A 14040-nucleotide genomic window follows, 5' to 3' on the forward strand; every position below is an offset into this window, starting at 1 on the left:
TCCTCTTTGCTGTGTAGTTTTAATTATGTCTGGCATATGTTGTTGAAGTTGGCAAAGGTGAAATGACATTTTAATGACTTTTGTTCAAATGTTGCTGCAGTTCGGTGCTTTTAGAAAGGTTACATGACTCGACTCAAAGGTTTGTGCTGCTTAGAAGCCCAAAAGGAAAGCAGATAAGGAAAACAGAAATTCTGACTCTGTTATCACATAACAGAGCCTCTTCTTACTAAAGGGTGACCTGACTACTTTTGTACATCATATCTACATAGTAGACACAAACTTTCTTTTTGTATAGAACAGTCAAAGTACATTTTCTTCACCTCCTTCCAGGTAACTTTTAACCTTAAACCTTACTGATGTACCCACTCAATACAGACTCTGAACAATATTGAGCTGCAGAGCATTACAAAGTCACAAAAGTTTGTCTTGAATCTTCCAAATACTTCAAGAAATCTGTCATTTGGTCCTTTTTTTTTTTTTGACTTAGCCAATGTATTGCTCGGGACAAGAGTAAGTGTAGTGCTCAGTCAAAGTGTTTCCCGTGACTGCTGTGCACTACCTGCTCAATGCTGGGTTTGGGGAAAAGGGTGCACAGTCTTTGTAAGGATCATAACTGACATTATTTGTATTTCAGTGCTACAACTGTAGTCTACCGAAACCCAATTCAGATACTAAAATAAAGTTGTAACCCTGAAACAGATCTGGGAGGGAAAAAAATGTGGATTTGAAAAAATATATGAGGGCTGGACAAAACGTTCTGCAAGCTTTAAATCAATTATCGTGGCTGTAAAAAGCAGATTCTCAGTGTTGTTTCGAGGGGTTTAAAAAAAAAAAAAATTTGCACAAAGCCTTTAGGAATAACAACCATTTTCATACACAATCGCCCACTTTTTTTGAGTCTGAAAATGAATTGGACAGTTGATATCAAGCAGTTTCATGGTCAGGTGGCCCTGTTCCCTTATTTCATGATGACAAAAAAAAATATGAAAGTTCAAATTACAAAAAAGAATTTTGTTCTTATGAAAACTTAAGTCTTGTGACTCTTCTTTAAACACTAACCACAAAAACATAGATTATACTCTCTGCACAAGTGATACTGTAAAAGGTACCAAATAAACATTTTCTATCCATCTCCTTACTGGTGATCCAGATTAGGCACCAGCCCATGGATCCACATAACATAAAGTGAGAGGTAAGCTACACTTTGGACAGCTTGCCAGGTCATCACAGGGGAACCAAGCTCACATCAACCTATGTCCAATATTGAATGGCCGATTAACCAAATGAGTCTGTCTTTGAAATGTGGGAAGAAACCAGAGTAGCTGGAGGAAATTCCACAGGCACAGGGACAACATGTAATCTCCAGAAAGACTCCAGACAGGTTTGAACCCAGGACCTTTTGCAGTGAAGAGGCCATACTAATCTGCCTACCATGCTGTCTCCAGTAGTAAACTTTGGGTTATGTATTTATTCTGTGTGAATAAAACACTTGCACCATTTACCCCATGATGGACTGTCAGCCTGTTGAGTTTATACCCTGCCATTTGCCCAGTGTTAGCCGGGATTGGTTTCAGCCCTTCTTAGCCTGAGTTAAATACGTAAGAAAAAACAATGATTTTGTTGCTTCACTGAAGAGCAGAAATTTAAAAAGAAAAACACAAAAAACATCTAGACAATACAAGACTGGGTGGAATGAGCCGATATTTTCCACAGTTAAATCTACTTATAGCAAAATGTAAGAAATGAAAATTGATTTCAAAAGAAACCCCGACTACAAGAAATATAATCCAGAGAAATGCACACAACATCACCACAAATGGTTCAAGATGTGAATATTTGAGTAGCTTTGTAAGGAAGTGTGGCCGAGCAAAGCGTGGACCCTAATAGGAAATGACGGTTATGGAACTAAAGAGTGAATGTAATGTGTTCTACTAATGGTTAAAAACCTCAACATAAAAGCAAGTAGCTGGCTGCTCGAGCGGTAAATGCACATTTACAGCATGTGTTATGGTATTGAGACACCAAAAGGATAATGTTCATGTCTTTTTATTCACAAATGTAAACTAAATGACAAGTTAGTCAGCATGAATGCTACAAAAAGCAGAACAGGACTTTAAATTTAACCCAGGTCACTCGTAGTCAAAGACCCTGTGATGGAGAAACTGTCCTTATTTGAGGCCTGGGAAACTCGAACCTTTTTTTTTTTTTAACATCACTGGTATTTGATAGAAATATGTAAATTCACAAAGTGTGTGTTCAGAGTTTACAGGTTTTCTCAATCACTTTGGTGCAGTTCTCACATCAGGTATGTCATTCTCATCACTCTTAATGCAGTTCTCAAAACAGTTAAGGCATTTTTATACTCCAGACTCACCTGTGCAAAAGACACTGTAGCAAACCTTATAGATGAGTGTTAAAACATGAATAGTCAATCACATCAACTCTGATAAATGACTAAAAACATTTCACCACCCTTTAAAAAATGGTTCTGCAAAAATGACGGCCTAATGTAGAGTAGATTGTTTTTTTTTGTTTTGTTTTTTACTTTATAAAATTGAGAACAACAAAATGGAAAAAAAAATCATCAGAAAACAGAAAAAGAAATTACGTACATTCTAAGAACAAAGCGTGAATGTATAGTCCAGTAAAGTCATGCTACATACCTTTAGCAACCACTTTATTAGTTACATCTGTTCCACTGTTCATTACAGCAAACCACATATATAATCATCCTTTTACATCAGCAGCAACTCAAAGCACTTAGGCATGTAAACATGGTCGAAACAGCCTGCTGAAACCAAACCGAGCCTCCGAATAAGGAAGAACGATGAATGAATGTCGCATTGCTGGTTTTGGCAGATGGCCTGATGTGAGTATTGTATTACATTTTTAGAATAAGAATACAAATTTAATGCCACAAACTTGAGTTATCATATACATCTGTGAGTTTATGTGCACAACAGCATGCACATGTAGTCTGTGCATGAACACACATGAAGAATTTGACCGGTTTCTATGCTGACTGATGTGCTGCTCAGTGTCTTTTGTTCCCTGCTTTTAAAACAGATGTCACTCTCAACACAAGCTACTGCAGCCCAGCTGTCGTAGCTGAGGGAACAAAGGTACATTTGCTCACTTTATGTAAAATATTGTGATGATGTTACATTATATTAGGCAGGCAGCTGCCCGCATTACACTGTGACTGTCACAGTGTAACGGGACTGTTATCTATTTTGAACGCCTCAGCTGAAAAAGTTAAATATGAAGCAATCTGCAATGTATAATGTTTGTGTTTCTGAAAATCCTAAGAAATGTCTTTATTAACAAAGTAAACTAAAAATAGACTTTATTATATTTTAAAGTTTTAAAATTGAACTTGAACATAAAATTAAATAATATGTTTTTATATACAACTACATTTGACTCCCGAATATGTTAAAAATGGATGATTCCTCACTAGATGATGAATAATCTATTTACATATTTGCTGCACTGACAGTTTAGTTGTATATAAATATGATTTTTAGGACATGATGTTGACGCCAATTAGGTGAAAAGCCAAAGCAGCCAGTTCTGCTTCTTCTTCTTTGGTTTATCTCAGAGAAGGTATCAATGATGCCTGAGTGGACATACACAACTTACAAGTTCCAGGGGGGGTGCCGGAGGACGGGGGCCGTGCCTCACTGCCTGCCCCTTCTCGGAGAAACATTTCTACAGGGGAGTCGAGAGAGCCAGGAACTTGTGAGTTGTGTATGTGGTGTTTTACAGGTGGTGCTTACACCTCTGATGAAGTCTCACAAGTTTCAGTACTGATAAATTATCAAAATCATAATATTTCTGACTGTCTTAGTCAAAATTGAATCGAATCCAATCGGATCGGGGATCAAATCAATAATAGAAAACAGTGATGATACCCAGCCCTAGTATTTCAGACATTGTTTATTTACTGGACTCTTCCTGCACAGCCTTCTCCAGGATTTACAGAGAAAGGTCCGAAGAAGAGAACATATCCAGCATCACTTCTGAGTGAAAGTACCTTGTTGATGTCAGATGTGAGAGGAGAATGGCCACACTACTAACAAACTCATAGGACTGAAAGTAACTCAATTCACCACTCTGTACAAACAAGGTATGCAGAAGAGCATCTCCCACAAAACATCGGAGTTTGATGGAAATGGGCTACGGCAGCACGAGACCACACCAGTTGCCACTCCAGTCAGTTAAGAACAGGAAATTGAGACCACAATTCAAACTGTCCAACAGAAGATTGGAAAAATCTTGTACTCGAATGGCCTCCACATACCAGATCTGTAATCAAATACGAAATTTGGACGGACAGCTGACAAATCTGCAGCAACTGTGTGATCATATCCCGTCTATATGAAGCTAAATCTATGAAGAGTGCCGGTAACACCTTATTAAATCTATTACACAAAGAATTGAAGGCAAATGTGTTCCCAACCCAGCATGAATAAAGTGATTGTGAGAGTTAAATGTCCAGGATATGCATGTGTGTAAGTAGCAGCGTAATGACATTATGCTTTTCTATTTGTTTCATCTAAACCTCTTCTGACTATGTACAATGCCAGCATTATTTGTATTACTTGGTGTAGTATCGTGTACTTAAAGCTTTCCAGTTAAACAGGAATTTTTAAGATATATATATTTGCTTTCATTATTTATTACAAGGGTACTCAAACATGTGATGGTACACTGAAATTGGCCTTGGGATGCCTCTCTGCACACCTTCACCCCCTCACCCCACACCCACCCTCTACCCCGCATTCTCCGAGACTCCACCTTGATGTGTTGTTGACGGGGTTGCAGAGATTTTTTTTCCAGGGTTTCTGAAGGTTATGAAAATAACTCATTCATTCAGCTTAAAACTTTAAAGGATGCATCAGTCTATTTGGGGGGAAATGTAACATGCACGGTAATATGATACTTGGTAATAGAAGTTTTTAATATCAGAATTTTAATTTGAAATCCTGCACAGCTATCATCTACATGCAAATGGATGTTTATGGATAAGCAACCTTGCAATGTGCTCTCAATGCTGTTTGGTAACCAGTTGACTGGTGATTCATTTACTCCTGCACTGAGATGTTAATCAAAATTTCATATTCCCAGTGACACATTAAACATATTAAGAGTGCAGTAAGAGTGCTCTACTGACTTACAACTGCACTCTAACAACACTGTAAAAAACACGGGTCAAAGCAGAAGGACCAGAGATGACAACTTTAATCAATTTACTTATTTTCTGTCCTTCATCTGTTGCTTATATTTATGCACGCCCTTGTTGTGAGATAGCCAAAACTAGCATAACAGTTTCTAAGGTACGCTCCAGCTGTAAGATGGTGAGAAGCTACAGAAACTGCAGATTGATTCCCCCCACAGTATATCCAAAGTACTTCTACAGACTGAATTTAACCTTGTCCATTACACTGCTCAGATTTGACAGTTTTAAGTGTTTTCTTACTTTTAAACTAGTCAGTGAGATTGATGTTAATTAATAAGGAAATTATCCACATCCCCAAAATCCTGTCTCTTTAACTCTCCCTGATACTGCAGTAGCAGCGGAGACAAAGTTGGTCATTGCAAGGTAACTGGTCAGACAGAACAAATAGAGTCGTTTTTGCCAAGCCTCAAGCTTCAGTAGTTACTGCTGCTGGATTAATATTATTATAATGTGGTTAGGACTTTTGCCTCACAGCAAGACGGCTCTGGGTTCAAATCTACCACCTGGCCTTTCTATGTTGAGTGTGCACGTTTTTCACGTGTCTTTGGGAACTCCGGCTTCCTCCCACAGCCCAAGAGATTGCCTATAGGTGTGAATGCGAGTGCGAATGCTTGTGTGTTAGCCCTGTGATAGACTGGCGACTTGACTGTGTTGTATCTTGGCTCACCTGGCAGTAGCTGGGATAGACGCCCCTTGACCCTGAACTGGATAAGCAGAAGAGGATAGAAGATTATTATTATTATTATTATTTATTATTATTATCATCAATATTTAATTTTTAAATATCACTCATCAGTTTCAGTGTATCGTGACACACCTGCATCAGATGTAACAATGTAAACCATTTCAAGGCATGAATGTACACAGTTCCCTGTAGACAAACTCCTCCAGCTACAATGAAGCTGGAGTCCTGTTAGGATTCTGTGGCCGTTCCATGTTGGTAAAATCCTGCACATTGAAGCAGCGGTTGTGATTTGGTGCTATATAAATGAAATGAAATGAAAGTGAATATCTATAGCTACCAATTCAACCACACAGAAAACTTGAGGTTTCCTGAATTATACACATATAACACTATCCAGTTAATCCGGCCCCGATTCTCATGCAATACACCGATATCTATTGTAGCTGTAATACCTTATATCTTGGCTATTTCTACAAAGCACCAGATACAACAGCGGGTAACTCATTGTGCTATTTGACTTAAATGGCTCTTTAATTTCCAACAGAGGAACTCTCATTCCAGCTCTTAGTACCTAGAATGCAGTAGAGAGTTTACAGTACACAGAAGACTGAACTTCTTTGTAGAACTCGTTAATTTCGCTCCCTCTTTTCTGGCTCCCAGCAGCTTGATCTCTGCTCTGCTCTCAAAGAAACTCTGAGTGTCTTTTCTGCTTCAGCCAACTGGCCGGCCGGTCAGGCAGCAGGCCTCCAACAGCCTGCAGCTGCTGCTGTGAATATAAAGCAGAGGCAGAATGCACTGATCACCAGCTCTCTCCATCTGCTATTCAACACAAATACAACCGTGGACAAAAGGCGAAGCAGTAGCCCGGGCTCACATCATTCAGCTGCAATCTGACTCATCATGTTAGAGACATTTTGAGCCTTTAATGCCTCACTTTACTCCATTATCTACTAATAAATGTGCTTCTCCCTTACATTTCATAATGCTGGATGAATCCACTGCTTTGAGTCAGAGAATTTCATCTTGGAAAGAAATGTGCTTCGAGATGTTTGATGGCATAGGGACGATTTGCAAGTTTAACTTGTGAGATACTCTACTGGCAATGAGTTCATTAATAGCTGGATTGGTTCGTGGCAGCACTAGTCAGTCACTTTAGCTTTCTGGGAGTCTTGTTCTATAGACTGTACATCATTTCATTTGATGAAGAGTTTAAATTAGCTGTGTAAAACTATGAGCAATTGCTAACTGTGAGTTTGGAACCTAATTAATTGAGTTTCTGGCAGGACTGCCTGAAAAACACTCCTCTTTTAGAGTGTTTATACTCAGGAAGTTAAATAGAAAGTGCAAAACTGCAAAGAAGTTATAACAGCTTCTTTGTTGGACTTTCCAGCTTTTTGTTTCCTCAGAGGTTGGCGCGGTCAAACTGCTCTTACCTCAGGGCATCAAAAAATGCCATTTTGATCTGTGACAGACAATCTACCATTAGGCCATGGTTCATTCCTGTTTAGACATTAGGTCATGTTTGTTGGTAGTGTTTGTGTGCATTTGTGTACTTTTTTCTGCTTGTAAACATCATAATTTGTTTTTAATGAATTCCAATAAAACTTTGTAAGGCTGTAGAGTAGAGTCATTTTAACAACCCGTTAAAATTTGGCTTAAATCCACCACAGTCTTCAAGGTTAATTCGAAAATTACCAGAACAGTCTTTGAACTTAGAAACTATGAGGTGCTGTGTATTGTCAACATTTACAAAGCAACTTATGAAGACTTAAAATATAATCTCACTTTTATTACAGTCACATCTTCCTTTCTTTCAAGTTGACCCCAAAATGTGTTATATCTTTAAAGAATGTGTTGCTAAGAGAAAGTAGTTAGTTATTATATAATAAGCTCAAGTTTTATATGTTCACTAATTTACAAATCTATACTTTTTATCCATTACTAACTTCAAAGTAAACACCTGTCATATTACCTTCATCTTTACTACAAACTTATTTAAAAAGAACAAAAAAACAAAATACAATATTAGTCCCTTTAAAGTAAATACTCCCCAAAGAGTGTGGTGCCATATGGAGGTTTGCTTAAGTGCTGCTTATTTGATTACTTTTCTTTTCTTTCTCTCTTTATCTTTACTTTTGCTTTCATTTCTGTTCTGTTAGGTCTAGGCACCAACATTTGGTTCAACTTTAGGAAAAGAGGTTGGTTTTGGTTCAAATACACCTCATTCAAAGAAACCCTACAAGCAAAATGATGCTAAAGGGTACCCAGCATGTTCAAATGTAACTCCAGGAGATCTGCAAGCATTTACATGAGCCGTCTAACTGTTGAGGTAACCGGTAAGTGACAGCACCAATACGCGCTTCCCTGTTGGACAAATGCAAAACTTCAAATGTCAAAATTTATCATAGTTTTTTCCCAAATGCCCATTATCATAGTCGCTGATAACGGTCATAGAATGCACAGTGATATCAGTTGGGCTGTTCCCAGCATTTGATCCCCATGGAGATGAATAAAGTTTAAAGTATGCTTTAAAAGTTGCTTTCAAAATGCTTGGAAGCTCAGACCTACCTGTGCAGTAGCCCATTCACATGCTGAAAGCTGTTGTATTTATTTGATAATGTTTATTCATCATGCTGGTAATTTTGCTGCTGAATCTTTTGGGGGGGAAAAAGCTAAACTTTAATCTTTTTTTTTTTTTTTTTTTTTGTGCATTGGGTTGGAGATGTGAGCATCTCTAATGAGATCGACCACAAACATTATCTCTGCACCATCTAACCTGCAGCATTTCATTAACTCTGTGTCGAATATTTCCCCTAACCCCCCACCCTCCCTCCCTCTCTCTTTTCTGCTGTTTTCTCCTCAGAAACTGTGAAGTCTGTTTGCAGAAAGTTGATTCTGTTCATTTGGATGCAGCGTTTTCACTGAGAGAAACCTTTCATCACTCATCCACATGACTTCTTCCTTCTCAGCTGACTGCAACTTTCCCAAACTTTATGAATAGTCGTCTCTTAACAGTCGTTCTTTGGGACTATTTGTAAACAAAACAGAGAAAAAAATCCTCTGGTTGCTAGGCAGCATTACAACATGATAATGTGATATACTGTAGATAAAACCTTCAGAGGCCTAAGATGTACCTGCGTGCCAGGTTTGGTTGCTCCCAGTCAGAGTTGGTATATTATAGTAAGATTTGTCTCCATGCTCTGTTAGAAAAAGGTCCTGATTTGTAGAAACAAACATGATATGACTGTAAAGTGGCTCAGACAGCACATTAGTGAATGGTCTCAAATGAAAAGCTTCTCTCTCTTATCAATATTTATCCAAAGACATGCACAGAAATACTAACAGATCCCAAGTTGATCCTTTCACCTATTTTCACACTCTGTCAGGAGGAATTTTCAGCTCTGCTCATGAAGTATAATGAAATGAATTTAGATTAAAAAATACCCATCATAGATGAAGCCATAATTAAAAACCATCTATATTACTTACTTTTAGTTGTAGTTACATCTACACTGGCCTCCCTCTCCCTCTGTGCTCATTCTCATGCAGCTCCTCGTTCTATTTTTCAGAAGTCCATTCAGCATCTCTGTTTAGCTGTGCAGGAAGTTACCATGGTAAAGGAAAAATATTTCATTAATTGCTATGTGGTGCAGAAGTAACAAGTTGCTGGTCGGGGATCAGGTTCAAAATCTGCTGAAAGCTTTTACCGACCAACTTGGCAGATCAGAGAAAGAAATTCCTCTGCGTTTGACAGAAGAGGAGATGGTTTAGTGCAGTGAAGGATCCATTGGGAGCTGATGGTTGAATGAGTGCTCAAATAAAAGCAAGTTTGCTTGCATTTATTCAATCACTAAACCTTTTACTTCTTTGGTTTGGTTTATTCTGCAAAGTGGGAGTGAAGCAATCTAGTGTCATCAATTAGTCTGAGATCTCAAAAGTTCAGCTTTCATCAGCTTTTTATTCTTGTTTAGAAACACCAAGGAAGTGATGTCATTTCTAATAAAGCCCAGCAAAGATAAAAGTAAGCATGGAAATAAAATACTCTGATAATAAATTACAATAAAATATGAGAAAACCGAAGAGAGATATGAGTCACATAATAAATCCAGTAAGAATATATAGACTAAACACAAAATTAATAAGGTACTGAAGACAAATAAAACCTGTATATAATTTCATGAATATGTGTCAGATTTTAGATCCATCAAAGTGTTTGCTGTGATCACAACTTTACAAAAGAAAGGCAGTATCCTTGCCAGTATCCTTGCCAGCATCAATGCGGGGTGCCTTTTAATTAACAGACAACTTGTCAAAAGTTTGTGGGATTTCTCACCCTCTAATGAGACCATCAGTTGTGCTGTGTTGAGCTACTGCTGGTATACATAAAAACAGTCCTATCTGCCTACGTTGGTAATTCATTGGGTAATTGTTTTCCCCGCTCAGCTAAGAAAAGCAAAGCAGCACTTAATCACCAAAAGACACCAAGTTCAGTCACAAGAACCATGAAATGCTGTGATGAAATTCTGGAAAGGAAGACCAAAGGTGGCCATCGTCATGTGTCTGGGCCTTGGAGCCAGGCTTTCATCTTTTTGTTGGCTCGTGTGGATTTTTGGTTTTGCTCTCTGTATTTTTGTTTTTCTGTTTCAGGCTTGTGAGTCAGAGTTATTGTCTTGGCAATAGTTCTTTCTTGTTTAATTTTTTTAACTTTTCCACAAGTCTTTACCTTCAGTTGTGTTTCTCGGTGTTCTGTGTTTTTATAAAAGACTTGTAGTTTTGTATTTCTTCTTCCTGACTTGCAATTGTTTTATATTTTGTCAGAGCTTACATTTAAAAGCTGCTTTTTGAGTTTACTCAGGTCTCCCAAATCTTGCATCTGGGTGGACATCCTGCCTGCTAAACAGCTGTTTCATGACAGCCACTGCTGCAAAGGATTGATTCACTCCATTAGAAACTGCATCAGTCCAAGCAGCACATACATCTCAAAATCAGCTGGATGGAGACTGAGTGACTCTTTTATCATCAAACAAGACTTAACCACCATGTACACCACAACATCTGAGAAAGTGATCCAAAACACACCTCAAGGATCTTAAAGGATTCTTGACAAAGAAGCGTGACAGAGTCCTGTATCAGCTCACTGACCTTAACCCGGCTGAGAAGTTTTTAGTACGATTTAAATGTAAAAGTAAAGAAAAAGCAACCAACAAGTGCAAAATTTGCAGTCTGTGTGAATGACAAATTCATGGGTGTGCTTCCTGTTTTGGTCTCATTTCCCTGCCAGCTCTGGCAGAATGGAAACTTTGCTGAGCTTTGTTCAGTGTCCCAATTTTAAAATAGAGGATTGATTATTCTAACAGTGTCCCATCACACTGTTATGAGCATTATTACACTACCAGACTATAAAATCCCCCCAGGCCACAAAGGGTACGCTCAAACAATTTGATAATTCAAAAGTAAGGCAGTTTTTTTCACATGGGTGGCTGAAGGGACTATCTTATTAGAGATATATTGAAGCAAAAGTTGACATTTAATTGACAGTGGCCTTTCATGCTCATCATACGAGCACTTCTCCACAGGCCTGTCACGATGTGCTGTCATCACAATTTGGGTGGATTTCCTTCTGCTGCCAAAATCTCCAACCAGACAAGATGAGATGTTACAGTCTGATAAATGAGCTCCATCCAGGTTTAACTGACTAACTCCAGAGAGATCAAATTCTGCTATGGAGGATGGAGGGACATTAAAGTGTTCGTTGATGGGTAACGTCTGGGTCACAATTAACTCCCTTGCTCTGCTTTCATCTGTACTGTATTCACTAGTGCCAAACCAAGTGGACACAAAGAGTCTTATTTTCTTTCTTTAACCTGTAAATGAAAATCTGGTCACGTTTTACACACAATTCTTTGAAAGTTTTTCTATTTGAAAAGAAGCAAATTGGTTTTCCCCAGTGTCCCATTGTAGGCTTTCACTGAGAACTGCCAAGTGATTCTGTCAAACCTGTCAGATAAGGCAAAAACTAATCTTCCTTTCACAAAGTCGAAACTACACCCGTGTTGTGAAGTTGTTGTTTTTCTTTTCAGACTCTACAAAACCTAAGATTTGTCTGTCTTTCCTTCCCCATATTTTACTCTTTGAGTATTTTTTGATGTTCAGAGGTAAGGTAAGGTAACTTTATTTATACCTAAAGGCAAGGTAAATTTGCTTTACAGAAAAATGACAGCATTTGACATCCCTTTAAAAACACACATACCTAGTAAATATATAAAACTCACTGTGACACATACTTTAATACACATACAAAGAGCTAGTTGAAAGAGAAAAAAAAGTGCGTTCATTATCCCTTTACCTGCTTCTAAAATGTTATTTTAGATTTTCTGTCTCACCTTATCAATCTACTGTAACTTTCTTGCTGTGTGTCACTCTCAGTTTGACCTCTGCCACCAAAAGCCTGCTGTTTTCTGTCTCTGCATTTTCTGCATGTCTCACATTGACATAGTTTGAAAACCTCTCACTGGTCTGATTTAAACATTAAGCAGCAGCTGTTTTCTCTGTGTGCGGTATGTCCACAGGCCAGCAAGGTGTCTGATGCTAATGTTGAGTGTTTGTATCTGATTCTCCCACTGTGTTTGCTCTCAACAGGTTTTTTATCATCTCATTCCCCTGCTGTCTATACTCTCAGTAGGTTTTCATTATCAGATCCCCCTGCTGACTCTCTGCACGCCTTCCCCTCTCTTCTCTGTTTTCAGGGCTTTTTCTTGACCGTGCATTATCGACCGAACGCAACCGAAAGCTTCTCTCTCTAAATGTATGCACTCAATATTCTGCACTGCACCCGATCTGTTGAATGTAACATTATAACCTCATCCCCAGGCACTTCTGTGTTGCACAAATTGGTCTCAAACGACTACTGTGTGTTGAATCACGGTTGCTTTAACCCACCCCTTACTCTTGACTTAAGTAAAGCCAAGAACAAATTTCGCTTCGAACTGTAGAGCAAATTTTAACCTAGTGTCTAGAAAATCTGGGCGCCATCAGAGCACTCCATGCATTTTGTATGTGTAACTGTGTGTGTGTTTGTAAAACCTTATACAACAAAAAAGTAGCAGACCAAAGTAGATTTTGAATGTGCTTATCTGGGGACCTTTATAGCCTCCTCTTCTTTATATGCCAATCAGATGCTTTTGTCTCTCACAATGCAAGCTTTACTTCACATGAGCACAGCAAACTATTGCCACCTACAGCGACTGCCTGGCAACGTTGTTGTTCTGTCATTTGAATTAGCAGCAGCTCCCGGATACTTCAGATTATAATGGCATGCACAGCGCAAGCTGTTGATATACTTTATCTGAGACAATGCACACTGGCCAGCTCTTGGATTTACGTAAGCATCTTGCGTGTAATTAACACAATTGCCTCATGCTTTAAAGTTAAGTGTAACTACATAGTGTAGAAACTACATGATATGCAGAGAGGCTAGATTAAATTGGTCATATCATGTTCAAGTGAAGTAAGTCAATAATATATCAATGTTAAATCCCACGACACTGCACGGGTTTCAGACTCGCGCTCTTTAGATTGTGGTTTCAGGAAGGCATCCATCTCAGTCAAGTCGAGCAGCCACCTCTACTTTTTTTAGTATACCAAAAAAAGTAAATTGGGTGGTTGTTACATTAAAAAAGTCTAACTTGTAATTTGAACACAATAATTTCATGTTTCTATGAACGTAATTAAATCATGAAGAATCTGTACGAAATTCAACAACTTAATTTGTTCTTGTTGAGACGACATGATACAATCTAGTAAGAGTGGTTAGTTGCTGAACTCATGAAATTCACAAGATTGCACAAGATTTCAAACTGCAGGAAAATCACTGGAGTTATAAGAGGCAGAGACCTACACACGCACCACCTGCATGCTATTGCTATTTATTGTGTATTATTACAAAAACAAAACAATTCTGCATCAAATACAGGAAATCATACCTTTCCTACATTTCCTAGATTGTTGGCATGGTGGTTAGTGCTGTTGCTTCACAGTAAGAAGGTCCTGTGTTCAAATCCACATTCTGGCTAGTTTGCAGGTTTCTCTCTGGGTATTCTGGTTTCCTCCCGCA

The sequence above is a fragment of the Rhamphochromis sp. 'chilingali' genome (genome assembly GCF_963969265.1).
Source record: "Rhamphochromis sp. 'chilingali' genome assembly, chromosome: 16".
Classification (NCBI taxonomy): domain Eukaryota; kingdom Metazoa; phylum Chordata; class Actinopteri; order Cichliformes; family Cichlidae; genus Rhamphochromis; species Rhamphochromis sp. 'chilingali'.